Source organism: Hemiscyllium ocellatum, chromosome 6, assembly GCF_020745735.1.
Source record: "Hemiscyllium ocellatum isolate sHemOce1 chromosome 6, sHemOce1.pat.X.cur, whole genome shotgun sequence".
Lineage (NCBI taxonomy): Eukaryota > Metazoa > Chordata > Chondrichthyes > Orectolobiformes > Hemiscylliidae > Hemiscyllium > Hemiscyllium ocellatum.
The window spans coordinates 15,041,166-15,055,833 of NC_083406.1; positions in this window are offsets into that span (position 1 = coordinate 15,041,166).

Here is a 14,668-nt window from a genome sequence, read left to right on the forward strand (position 1 = left end):
TATGACAGTGCAGCATTCCCTCAGCACAGGCCCTCTGACAGTGCAGCACACCCTCAGTACTGACACCATGACAGTGCAGAGCTCCCTCAGTACTGACCCTTTGACAGTGCAGCACTTCCACAGTACTGACCCTCTGACAGTGCAGCACTCACTCAGCACTGATCCTCTGACAGTGTGGTACTCCCTCAGCATTGACTCTCTGACAGTATGGCACTCCCTCAGCACTGAGCCTCTGACAGTGCAACACTCCCTCAGTAATGACCCTCTGATAGTGCAGCACTCCCTCAGTGCAGATCCTCTGACAGTTCAAAGCTCTCTCATTACAGACACACTGACAGTGCAGTACTCCCACAGTACCGACCCTCTGACAGCGTGACGCTTCCTCAGCACTGACCCTCTGACAGTGCAGCACTCCCTCAGCACTGATCCTCTGACAGTGTGGTACTCCCTCAGCATTGACCCTCTGACAGTGTGGCACTCCCTCAGTACTGACCCTCTGATAGTGCAACACTCCCTCAGTGCAGAACCTCTGACAATGTGGCGCATCCTCAGCACTGACCCTCTGACAGTGTGGCACTCCATTAGCACTGAGCCTCTGACAGTACAGCACTCCCTACATTACTGACCCTTTGAGAGCATGGCGCTTCCTCAGCACTCATTCTCTGACAGCGTAGCACTCCCTCAGCACTGAGCCTCTGACAGTGCAGCACTCCCTCAGCACTGACCCTCTGACAGTGCAGCACTCATTCAGTACTGACCCTCTGACAGTGCAGCATTGACCCTCTGACCGTGCGGCACTCCCTCATTCCTGACATTATGACAGTGTGGCGCTTCCTCAGTACTGACCCTCTGAGAGTGTGGCACTCTCTCAGCACTGACCTTCTGACAATGTGACACTCCCTCAGCACTGAGTCTCTGACAGTGCAGCATACCCACAGTACTGACCCTCTGACAGTGAAGCACTCCCTCAGCACTGAACCTCTGACAGTGCAGCACTCCCTCAGCACTGAACCTCTGACAGTGCAGCACTCCCTCAGCACTGAGCCTCTGTCAGTGCAGCACTCCCTCAGTACTGACCCTCTGATAGTGCAGTACTCCCTCAGTACTGACCCTCTGATAGTGCAGCACTCCTTCAGTACTGACCCTCTGACAGTTCGAAGCTCTCTCATTACAGACACTCTGACAGTGCAGCACTCCCACAGTATTGACCCTCTGACAGTGTGGCGCTTCCTCAGCACTGACCCTCTGATAGTGCAGCACTCCCACAGTACTGACTCTCTGACAGTGTATAACTCCCTCAGCACTGAGCCTCTGACAGTGCAAAACTCCCTCATTACTGACCCTTTGAGAGTGTGGCGCTTCCTCAGCACTCACACTCTGACAGTTTGGCACTTCCTCAGCACTGATCCTCTGACAGTGTCGCACTCCACCAGCACTGACCCTCTGACAGTGCAGCACTCCCTCAGTACTGACCCTCTGACAGTCCAGCATTCCCTCAGCACTGATCTTATGACAGTGCAGCATTCCCTCAGCACAGACCCTCTGATAGTGCAGCACTCCTTCAGTACTGACCCTCTGACAGTTCGAAGCTCTCTCATTACAGACACTCTGACAGTGCAGCACTCCCACAGTACTGACCCTCTGACAGTGTGGCGCTTCCTCAGCACTGACCCTCTGACACTGTGGCACTCCCTCAGTATTGACTATCTGACAGTGCATCACTCCCTCAGCACTGAGCCTCTGACAGTGCAACACTCCCTCATTACTGACCCTTTGAGAGTGTGGCGCTTCCCCAACACTCATCCTCTGACAGCGCAGCCCTCCCTCAGTACTGACCCTCTGACAGTGCAGCACTCCCTCAGTACTGACCCTCTGACAGTTCGAAGCTCTCTCAGTAAAGACACTCAACAGTGCAGCACTCCCTCAGTACTGACCCTCCGACAGTCCAGCACTCCCTCAGTACTGACTCTCTGACAATGCAGCACTGACCCTCCGACAGTGCAGCATGCCCTCAGCACAGACCCTCTGACAGCGCAGCACTCCGTCAGCACTGACCTTCTGACAGTGCAGCACTCCCTCCGCACAGACCCTCTGACAGTGCAGCACACCCTCAGTACTGACACCATGACAATGCAGAGCTCCCTCAGTACTGACCCTGTGACAGTGCAGCACTTCCATAGTACTGACCCTCTGACAGTGCAGCACTCCCTCAGCACTGATCCTCTGACAATGTGGTACTCCCTCAGCATTGACCCTCTGACAGTGTGGCACTCCCTCAGTACTGACCCTCTGATAGTGCAGCACTCCCTCAGTGCAGAACCTCTGACAGTTCGAAGCTCTCTCATTACAGACATACTGACAGTGCAGCACTCCCACGGTACTGACCCTCTGACAATGTGGCGCATCCTCAGCACTGACCCTCTGTCAGTGTGGCACTTCCTTAGCACTGAGCCTCTGACAGTGCAGCACCCCCTACATTACTGACCCTTTGAGAGCATGGCGCTTCCTCAGCACTCACTCTCTGACAGTGTGGCACTCCCTAAGCAATAGCCCTCTGAAAGTGTAGCACTCACACAGCACTGAGCCTCTGACAGTGCAGCACTCCCTCAGCACTGACCTTCTGACAGTGCAGCATTTCCTCAGCACTGACCATCTGACAGTGCAGCACACCCTCAGTACTGACACCATGACAGTGCAGAGGTCCCTCAGTACTGACCCTGTGGCAGTGCAGCACTTCCACAGTACTGACCCTCTGACAGTGCAGCACTCCCTCAGCACTGATCCTCTGACAGTGTGGTACTCCCTCAGCATTGACCCTCTGATAGTGTGGCACTCCCTCAGCACTGAGCCTCTGACAGTGCAACATTCCCTCAGTACTGACCCTCTGATAGTGCAGCACTCCCTCAGTGCAGATCCTCTGATAGTTCGAAGCTCTCTCATTACAGACACACTGACAGTGCAGCACTCCCACAGTACTGACCCTCTGACAGTGAAGCACTCCCTCAGCACTGACCCTCTAACAGTGCAGCACTCCCACATACTGACAGTGCAGCACTCCCTGAGCACTGACCCTCTCACAGTATGGCACTCCCTCAGCACTGACCTTTTGACAGTGCACCAGTTCCTCAGCACTGACACTCTGACAGTGCGGCACTCTCTCAGTACAGACACACTGACAGTGCGGCATTCTCTCAGTATTGACCCTCTAACCGTGCCGCACTCCCTCAGTACGGACATTTTGACAGTGCTGCACTCCCTCAAAACAGAGCATTTGACAATGCAGCGCTCCATCAGCATTTTCACTCTGACAATGCAATGCTCCCTCAATACTGACACTCCGACAGTTCAGCGCTCCCTCAACACTGACCCTGTGACAGTGCAGCAATTCCTCAGTACTAACCCTATGAAAGTGTTGCACTCCCTCAGCACTGACCCTCTGACAGTGCGGCGTTTCCTCAGTACTCACCCTCGCATAGTACAGCATTCCCTCAGTATTGACCCTTTGACAATGCAGCACTTCCTTAATACTGACCCTCTGACAGTGCAGCATTCCCTCAGTACTGACCCTCTGACAGTGCAGGACCTACTCTGCACTGACCTTCTGAATGTGCAGCACTCTCTCAGTACTGACCCTCTGAGACTGCAGCACTCCCTCAGCCTTGACCTTCTGACAGTGCAGTACTCCCTCAGTGCTAACCCTGTGACAGTGCAGCACTCCCACAATGCTGACCCTCTGACAGTGTGGCACTCCCTCAGCACTGAGTCTCTGACATTGCGGCATACCCACAGTACTGACCCTCTGACAGTGAAGCACTCCCTCAGCACTGACCCTCTAACAGTGCAGCACTCCCTGAGCACTGATCCTCTCACAGTATGGCACTCCCTCAGCACTGACCTTTTGACAGTGCACCAGTTCCTCAGCACTGACACTCTGATAGTGCGGCACTCTCTCAGTACAGACACACTGACAGTGCGGCATTCTCTCAGTATTGACCCTCTAACCGTGCAGCACTCCCTCAGTACGGACATTTTGACAGTGCTGCACTCCCTCAAAACAGAGCATTTGACAATGCAGCGCTCCATCAGCATTTTCACTCTGACAGTGCAATGCTCCCTCAATACTGACATTCCGACAGTTCAGCGCTCCCTCAACACTGACCCTGTGACAGTGCAGCAATTCCTCAGTACTAACCCTATGAAAGTGTTGCACTCCCTCAGCACTGACCCTCTGACAGTGCGGCGTTTCCTCAGTACTCACCCTCGCATAGTACAGCATTCCCTCAGTACTGACCCTTTGACAATGCAGCACTTCCTTAATACTGACCCTCTTACAGTGCAGCATTCCCTCAGTACTGACCCTCTGACAGTGCAGGACCTACTCTGCACTGACCTTCTGAATGTGCAGCACTCTCTCAGTACTGACCCTCTGAGACTGCAGCACTCCCTCAGCCTTGACCTTCTGACAGTGCAGCACTCCCTCAGTGCTAACCCTGTGACAGTGCAGCACTCCCACAATGCTGACCCTCTGACAGTGTGGCGCTTCCTCAGCACTGACCCTCTGACAGACACACTGACAGTGCGGTATTCCCTCAGTATTGACGCTCTGACAGTGCAGCACTCACTCAGTACTGACAGTGCAGCACTCCCTCAGCACTGACCCTCTGACAGTGCAGCATCTACTCTGCACTGACCTTCTGAATGTGCAGCACTCTCTCAGTACTAACCCTCTAACAGTTCAGCACTTCCTCAGCACTGACCAACTGACAGTGTGGCACTCCCTCTGCACTGACCCTCTGACAGTGCGGAGCTCCCTCAGAACTGAATCTCTGACAGCGTAGCATTCCCTCAGTACTGACACTCTGACAGTGCAGCACTCCCTCAATACTGACCCTCTGACAGTGCAGCACTCCCTCATTACTGACCCTGTGACAGTGCAGCACTCCCACAGTACTGACCCTCTTGACAGTGTGGCACTCCCTCAGCACTGACTCTCTGACAGTGTGGCTCTCCCTCAGTACTGAGCCTCTGACAGTGCATCACTCCCTCAGCACTGACTTTCTGACAGTGCAGCACTCCCTCAATACTGACCCTCTGGCAGTGCAAAGCTCTCCCATTACAGACACACTGACAGTGCAGCATTCCCTCAGTATTGACCCTCTGACAGTACAGCACTTACTTAGCACAGAGCCTGTGACAATGCAGCATTCCCTCTGTACTGACCCTCTGACAGTGCGGAGCTCCCTCAGTACTGACCCTCTGACAGTGCAGCACTCCCTCAGTATTGACACCATGACAGTGCAGCGCTCCCTCAGCACTGACCCTCTGACAGTGCAGCATTCCCTCTGCACTGACCCTCTGACAGTACAGCACCCCCTCCGTACTGACCCTCTGACAGTGTGGCGCTTCCTCAGCACTGACCCTCTGACAGTGCAGCACACCCTCAGTACTGACCCACTAACAGTGTGAAGCACTCTTAATACAGACACGCTGATAGTACGGCATTCCCTCAGTACTGATGCTCTGACAGTGCAGCACTCCCTCAGTACTGACCCTGTGACAGTGCAGCACTCCCTCAATACTGACCCTCTGGCAGTGCAAAGCTCTCCCATTACAGACACACAGACAGTGCAGCATTCCCTCAGTATTGACCCTCTGACAGTGCGGCACTCCCTCTGCACTGACCCTCTGACAGTGCGGTACTCCCTCAGTACTGAGCCTCTGACAGTGCAGCACTCCCTCAGTACTGACACCGTGACAGTACAGCGTACCCTCAGTACTGACCCGCTGACAGTGCAGCACTCCCTCTGCAGTGACCCTCTGACACTGCGGCGCTCCCTCAGTACTGACCACCTGGCAATGCAGAGCTCCCTCAGTACGGACATTCTGACAGTGCGGCACTCCCTCAAAACAGACCCTGTGACAATGCAGTGCTCCATCAACATTAACAGTCTGACAGTGCAATGCTCCCTCAATACTGACATTCCAAGAGTTCAGCGCTCCCTCAACACTGACCCTGTGAAAGTGCAGCACTCCCTCAGTACTGACCCTCTGACAGTGTGGCACTCCCTCAGCACTGACCCTCTGACAGTGCAACACTCCCTCAGTACTAACCCTGTGACAGTGCGGCGCTCCCTCGTACTGACCCTCTGACATTGCAGCATTCCCTCTGCACTGACCCTCTGACAGTGCGGAGCTCCCTCAGTACTGACCCTCTGACAGTGCAGCACTCACTCATAACTGAACCTCTGACAGTGCAGCACTCCCTCAGTATTGATACCATGACAGTGCAGCGCTCCCTCAGCACTGACCCTCTGACAGTGCAGCATTCCCTCTGCACTGACCCTCTGACAGTGCAGCACACCCTCAGTACTGACCCACTAACAGTGTGAAGCACTCTTAATACAGACACGCTGATAGTACGGCATTCCCTCAGTACTGATGCTCTGACAGTGCAGCACTCCTTCAGTACTGACCCTCTGACAGTTCGTAGCTCTCTCATTACAGACCCTCTGACAGTGTGGCATACCCTCAGTACTGACCCTTTGACAGTGTGGCGCTTCCTCAGCACTGACCCTCTGACAGTGCAGCACACCCTCAGTACTGACCCACTAACAGTGTGAAGCACTCTTAATACAGACACGCTGATAGTACGGCATTCCCTCAGTACTGATGCTCTGACAGTGCAGCACTCCCTCAGTACTGACCCTCTGGCAGTGCAAAGCTCTCCCATTACAGACACACAGACAGTGCAGCATTCCCTCAGTATTGACCCTCTGACAGTGTGGAGCTCCCTCAGTGCTGACCCTCTGACAGTGCAGCACTCCCTCATAACTGAACCTCTGACAGTGCAGCACTCCCTCAGTATTGACACTATGACAGTGCAGCGCTCCCTCAGTACTGACCCTCTGACAATGCAGCACCCCTTCTGCACTGATCCTCTGACAGTGTGGCACTCCCACAGTACTAACCCTCTGACAGTGCATTACTCCCTCAGCACTGACCCTCTGATAATGTGGCACTCCCTCAGCACTGACCTTCTGACAGTGCAGCACTCCCACAGTACTAACCCTGTGACAGTGTGGCACTCCCACAGTGCTGACCCTCTGACAGTGTGGCGCTCCCTCAGTACTGACCCTCTGACATTGCAGCATCCCCTCAGTACTGACACTCTGACTGTGCAGCACTCCCTCAGCACTGATCCTTTGACTGTATGGCACTCCCACAGCAAGGATCCCCTGACAGTGTGGCACTCCCTCAGCACTGACCCTCTGACAGTGCAGCACTCACTCAGCACAGAGCCTGTGACAATGCAGCATTCCCTCTGCACTGACCCTCTGACAGTACAGTACTCCCTCAGTACTGACCCTCTGACAGTGTGGCGCTTCCTCAGCACTGACCCTCCGGCAGTGCAGCACACCCTCAGTACTGACCCACTAACAGTGCGAAGCACTCTTAATACAGACACGCTGATAGTACGGCATTCCCTCAGTACTGATGCTCTGACAGTGCAGCACTCCCTCAGTACTGACCCTGTGACAGTGCAGCACTCCCTCATTACTGACCCTCTGACAGTGCGGCGCTCCCTCTGCACTGACCCTCTGACAGTGCGGTACTCCCTCAGTACTGAGCCTCTGACAGTGCAGCACTCCCTCAGTACTGACACTGTGACAGTACAGCATACCCTCAGTACTGACCCGCTGACAGTGCAGCACTCCCTCTGCAGTGACCCTCTGACACTGCGGCGCTCCCTCAGTACTGACCACCTGGCAATGCAGAGCTCCCTCAGTACGGACATTCTGACAGTGCGGCACTCCCTCAAAACAGACCCTGTGACAATGCAGTGCTCCATCAACATTGACAGTCTGACAGTGCAATGCTCCCTCAATACTGACATTCCGAGAGTTCAGCGCTCCCTCAACACTGACCCTGTGAAAGTGCAGCACTCCCTCAGTACTGACCCTCTGACAGTGCGGCACTCCCTCAGCACTGACACCGTGACAGTGCAGCATGCCCTCAGTACTGACCCACTGACAGTGCAGCACTCCCTCATTACTGACCCTCTGACAGTGCGGCGCTCCCTCTGCACTGACCCTCTGACAGTGCGGTACTCCCTCAGTACTGACCCGCTGACAGTGCAGCACTCCCTCTGCAGTGACCCTCTGGCAGTGCGGAGCTCCCTCTGTACGGACATTCTGACAGTGCGATACTCCCTCAAAACAGGCCCTGTGACAATGCAGTGCTCCATCAGCATTGACACTCTGTCAGTGCAATGTTCCCTCAATACTGACATTCCGATGGTTCAGCGTTCCCTCAGCACTGACCCTGTGAAAGTGTGGCACTCCCTCAGCACTGACCCTCCGACAGTGCAGCGTTTCCTCAGCACTGATCCTCTAACTGCGCTCCCTCAGTACTCACCCTCGCACAATGCAGCATTCCCTCAGTACTGAGCATCTGACAATGCAGCATTCCCTCAGTACTGACCTCTGACAGTGCAGCACTCCCTGACTACTGACCTTCTGAAAGTGCAGCACTCCCTCAGCACTGACCCTCTGACAGTACAGCACTCCCTCAGTATTGACTCTCTGACAGTGCCGCCCTCCCTCAGTACTGACCCTCTGAGAGTGCCGCATTCCCTCAGTAGTGACCCTCTGACAATGCAGCAGTCCCTCAGTCGTGACCCTCTGACAGTGCAGCACTCCCTCAATACTGACCCTTTGTATTGCACTGTTATTTCCAGCTTTCATTTTATGTTCAAGTCTCGAAAGCGGTATGATAAACTGTCCAAGCACTGACATGGGCCATAGAGCTACAGAATTCCCGTTCCAGTCAGACAGGTTTCATGGCTGTATTTAACCTTCTAAAAATGATGAGGTACCTGATATCTGGGCTGGACGCCATCAGCAGTATTGCTGAATCTGGTGTCATCCTAGACACTGGTTTAGTATCACATCGATAGGGAACAGGATTTTAAACTGATAATTTAAAACCATGTGCAGAGGTCCCGGGAAGTAAAGCACAGTTTTCAAAAGCCAAATCAGAGTAAATTTTGATTGAAATGAATGATTTTCCCTGATATGATTCTATCTTCTGAGAAATGAAACACCTTATGCTATCAATTTTTTTATGTGGTTGTGCTTTGAACAGTTTAATTCACTTCCCTGTCAGTAAAAGATGCTAATACCATTGATAGAATTAGGAAGGAGGATCTGCTGAAAGAATCTAAAGTGTTCAGAGGTAATTTAAGATGCAAAACATCCAAGGTAATAATCTCTGAATAGTGAAGGCGTTAAAGGGGGAAAGGTACTAAATACAGTAACTATTGCTCGAAAAAAGTACTGGGGTATCTAATGGGTCTAAAGACTAATAGATCCCTTGAAGCTGAGGATTTATTGATTGATGTCACATGTACTGAGATACAGTGAAAAGTGTTGTTTTGTGTGCCATATAGGCAGATTTTACCATACAAAGTGCTTCAGGGTAGCAGAACAGAGTGTGGAATACAGTGTTACAGCCACAGAGAAGGTGCAGAGAGAGAGTTCAACATTAACATTCGAGAGTTCCATTCAAAAGTCTGGTAACAGCAGGGAAGGAGCTGTTCTTGAATCGGTTCATATTTGTATTCAAACTTCTATATTTTCTGCCTGACAGAAGAGGGTGGAAGAGAGTATAACCGGGGTGGGAGTGGTCTTTGATGATGTTGGTTACTTTCCTGAAGTAGTGGGAAGTATAGATAGAGTCAATGGATGGAAGGCTGGTTTGTGTGATGGACTGGGCTGCTTGCAAGACTCTCTGTAGTTTCTTGCGGGCATGGGAAGAGCAGTTGCCATACTGCGCTGTGATGCATCCAGATAGGAGGGTGTCTAGGATCGATAAAAATTGGTAAGAGTCATTGTAGATATGCCGAACTTCCTTCGCATCCTGAGGAAGTAGGAGTCTTTCTTAACCATTGAGTCAACATGGGTGGACCAGGACACATTGTTGGTGATCAGCACTGACTCTCTTGACCACCTCCACCTCAGCATCATTGACGCAGGCAGGGGCATGCCCTCCACTCCACTTCCAGGATCAATGACCAGCTCCTTCGTTTTGCTGACTCCACAGAGACAGCCACCCGAGGCTGCAATCAAACCCGGGGCCCCAGTGCAGCGAGACTGCAGCGCTAACCACTCAGCCACTGTGCCGACGTTATTTGAGATCAGCACAACTACTATGGCGTCGTCAGCAAACTTGTAAATTGAGTTGGGGCAGAATTTGGCCGCACAGTCGTGCATGTATAAGGATTGAGTACACAGCCTTGTGGGACACCAGTGCAGAGGATTATGGTGGAGGAGGTGTTATCACCAATTCTCACTGCTTGCAGTCTATGGGTCAGGAAGTCAATGAATTGCATTCTCGGATATCAATGGAAGTAGCTATCCAAACAGTGTCATTGTTATTCCAGGAATCACTAGATTCTAGAAAATGTTCCAGAGGGTTAGAAAACTGAAAATGTAACTTCCTTAATTAAAATGGAAAGGAGTTAGAAAACAGGTAACTATAAGCTAGTTATCTTAGTAACAGTTATTGGAAAAATGTGAGAGTCTATTACAAAGGATGTAATAACAGAGTATTTAGAAATACTTTATGTAATCCAGCAGAGTCAACATGGTTTCGTGAAGGGGAAATCGCACCTAATAAATTTATTTAAAATCTCTGAAGATGTAACAAGCACGATAGATAAAGGAGAAACAGCGGATGTAATGTATTTGCATTTCCAAGAAGCATTTGAGAAGGTCACACATGTGATTAATAAGCTCTTAATAAGTTAAGAGCTTATGACATTGGAGATAGTATGTTAGCAATGGATCAAGGATTGGCTAACTAACAGGAAACAGAGTGTCGAGATAAAAGGGAGCATTGTCCAAATGGACTACCAGGACCAGGGCTGGGATTGCTTCACAATATTATACATACTATATATTAATGACTTGGATGAGGGAAGTGAATATATCATTGCCATTTGCAGATTACACAAATATAGGGGGGAAGGCAAGTCTTGAGGATGACCTAAAGGTCCTATGGAGGAATATAGACAGATTAAGGAGTATGCGTGAAGTTGGCAGATGGAAAATAATTTAGGATAATGTCAGGTTATGCACTTTGGCAGGAAGGATAGAGGAACTGAATATTATTTATCCAAAGAAAGACTGCAGAAAGATGCAACACAGAAAGATTTGGGGTCCTCATGAACGAATCACAAAAAGCTAGCAAACAAGTTCCAAGGCTGATAGAGAAGGCAAAATTAATGTTGGCCTTTATATCAAAAGGAATGGAATATAAAAATAGAGAGATCTTACTAAAACTATTCAACCAGGAGAAAGTGAGGACTGCAGATGCTGGAGATCAGAGCTGAAAAATGTGTTGCTGGAAAAGCAGAGCAGGTCAGGCAGCATCAAAGGAGCAGGAATGAAGAGGGGCATTGGGAATGCGATAGTTAGAAGGAGGTGAAGGTGAGGGTGATAGGCCGGAGAGGGGTTGGGGGCGGAGAGGTCGGGAAGAAGATTGCAGGTCAAGAAGACGGTGCTGAGTCCGAGGGTTGGGACTGAGAAAAGGTGGGGGGAGGGGAAATGAGGAAGGTGGAGAAATCGGAGTTCATCCCTTGTGGTTGGAGGGTTCCAAAGCGGAAGATGAGGCGCTCTTCCTCCAGGTGTCGTGTTGCCATGGTCTGGCAATTGAGGAGGCCAAGGACCTGCATGTCCTTGGCGGAGTGGGAGGGGGAGTTAAAGTGTTCAGCCACGGGGCGGTTGGGTTGGATGGTGCGGGTGTCCCAGAGGTGTTCTCTGAAACGTTCCGCAAGTAGGCGGCCTGTCTCCCCAATGTATAGGAGGCCACATCGGGTGCAGCGGATGCAGTAAATGATGTGTGTGGAGGTACAGGTGAACTTGTGATGGATATGGAAGGATCCCTTGGGGCCTTGGAGGGAAGTGAGGGGGGAGGTGTGGGCGCAATTTTTGCATTTCTTGCGGTTGCAGGGGAAGGTGCCGGGAGTGGAGGTTGGGTTGTTGGGAGGTGTGGACCTGACGAGGGAGTCGCGGAGTGCGTGATCTTTCCGGAGTGCTGATACGAGAGGGGAGGGAAATATATCCCTGGTGGTGGGGTCCGTTTGGAAGTGGTGGAAATGACTTTCATCTTTTAGAAGGGTCATGTTAGTTTCAGTTCCTTCGTATGTAAATCCCAGAAGTTACATTCTCGAGATAGCTTTTAACAATACGTGCCGTCTCAGCTCAGATAATGCATTGAAGATGTGAGGTTAAAGTCGGTCTGTGTCCCAATGTTAAGTCAGACCAATTCTATTTCTAAAGTGGGATTTATAGAATCTTACAATGACTTATGCAGTTATTGAAAAATTAAAGTGTAATTCTGCAAGTACAAATTCATCCCACAAATGTATGTGTGCGCGCACAGGGGAGACAGAGTGTGTACATGGGTGTGTGTGTGTGTGGTGGTTGGGGGGGGGGAGGTGAGAGTATCTGTGAGAGAGTTGTGTGTATGTTGGTGAGCATAATGGTGTGTAAGTCTCTGAGAGGTTGCGTGTGTGGGTGAGAGTCTGGGGGGGTGAATGTGTGAGCATATGAGAACTTGCGTTGAGAGAGGATCTGTGTGTGAGAGTGTGTGTGCGCGAGTGTGTGAGTGAGTGAGTGAGTGAGTGAGTGAGTGTGTGTGTGTGTGCGCGTGTGTGCGCGTGTGTTAGAGAGTGTATAGTGCAGTGGGGCCACTTGAAGTGTGACATGAACCCCATGAGGAGACGTTGAGTTATTGGAGTTTAGAATAATGACAGGCAACTTTATTTGCAAACGTACAAGATTCTTAGAAGACTTCATAGGGTAGATGCCAAGAATCTTTTTTTTCCCTCTTTATGAGTGAGTCTAGGATTAGAAGACAAAGTCTCTAATCACCGCATATGGCAGAGACGAAGAAGGCTGTTGACGTTGAGTTATTAAGTATATTCAAGGCTGAGATAGACAGAAATTTAATGAGTTAAGGAATCCAGATTGTGGGCAAATGGAGGAAACTGGTTTTGAGAATTAGCAGGTCAGCGATGAGCTCATTCTGGGGTGGAGCAGACTCAGTGGACTGAATGGACTACTTTGTCTTCGACATTTGATAGTCTTATGGTCATGTGTAATACCATTGGCAGATATTTGTTCACAACTTTAATTACTATTTCTGGAATATTGGAAGCAAAATGGACATTTGCATCACAATCTACAGAACTCTGCCAATCCCAGAATTGCACTAACTCCCCTTTCCTTTGGGGGTTACTTCCCTAAAAACAGAACACTATCAAACCCTGGCCCCAACATTCCCTTCTCCTCATTCGGTCCAAGATCAAGGCACTAGGATGATTTGAGACAGAGAGAATATGGTGAAGTGGAATTAGTTTAGGATCCATTAGGGATAGAGGGAAAATAGAGAAATGGGACATTTGGGATTAATACAGGCCAATTTTGAGATGAAAGGAAATTAGGATTAATACAGAAGTATGGGGATGTCACAAAGTGGAATTCGTTTGGGGTTCATTCAATACAGGGCTACAGGGAAGTAGAAGAATGGTCAGATTTGCTTAAGACTAATAAAGGGCTGAAGGGAGAGAGTACAGCAATAAGATTATTTTGGGATTATTCTAGCAAAGCCTTAGTGTACACATGGTGCACTCCTATGTTTCTTGCTACTATTGTACAGAGACTTGACGAGACCATATCTGAAGTACTGTCTGAAGGTTTAGTCTCTTTACCTAAGGAGGATGCTCTGACCAGGGCAGTAGTGCAACAAAGGTTTACCAGACTGATTCCTGGGATGGCAGGACTGATGTATGAGGAATGATTGGATCGATTAGAACTATATTCACTGGGGTTTGGAAGTATAACGGGTGGATCTCATAGAAACCTTTCACATTCTAACAGGACTAGACAAGGTAAATGCAGAAAAAATATTTCCAGTGATTGGGGGATTCCACAACAAGAGGTCACAATCTAAATATATAAGGTAGACCATCTAGGACTGAGAGGAGAGATTTCTTCACCTCGAGAGTGGTAGTAATCCTATGAAACTCTGCCACAGAAAGTGGTCGAGGGCAAAACATCGAATGTTTTCAAGAAAATATTAGAATATAGTTCTTAAGGCTAAAAGAATCAAACGGTATGGAGAGACAATGGGAACAGGGTTTTGTGTTGGATGATCAGCCATGGTCATGTTGAATTAGAGACAAAAAAAAACTGCAGATGCTGGAAGCCAAGGTAGACAAGCAGGAGGCTGGAAGAACACAGCAAGCCAGCAGCACTAGGAGGCTGGAGAAACACAGCAAGCCAGGCAGCATCAGGAGGTGGGGAAGTCGACATTTTGGGTGTAATCCCTCCATGATCATATTGAATGGCAGTGCAGGCTCGAAGGGCTGAAAGGCCTACTCCTGCTTCTATTTTTTATGTTTCCCTGTTCACTCCATCTATACAGTTTTTTAAACTATTTCCTTTCTATAGTATGGATTCATTCTCTTCAAATCATTGTTAATGAAGACAGAGGCTGCAATGAATTAAATACTGCATGTTTCCACTGGGAGGCAGCACCAGAACTCAGCCCACCAAAGTTCCAAGTGGTAAACAGCAGATGGCGATCTTATCACACATCATCT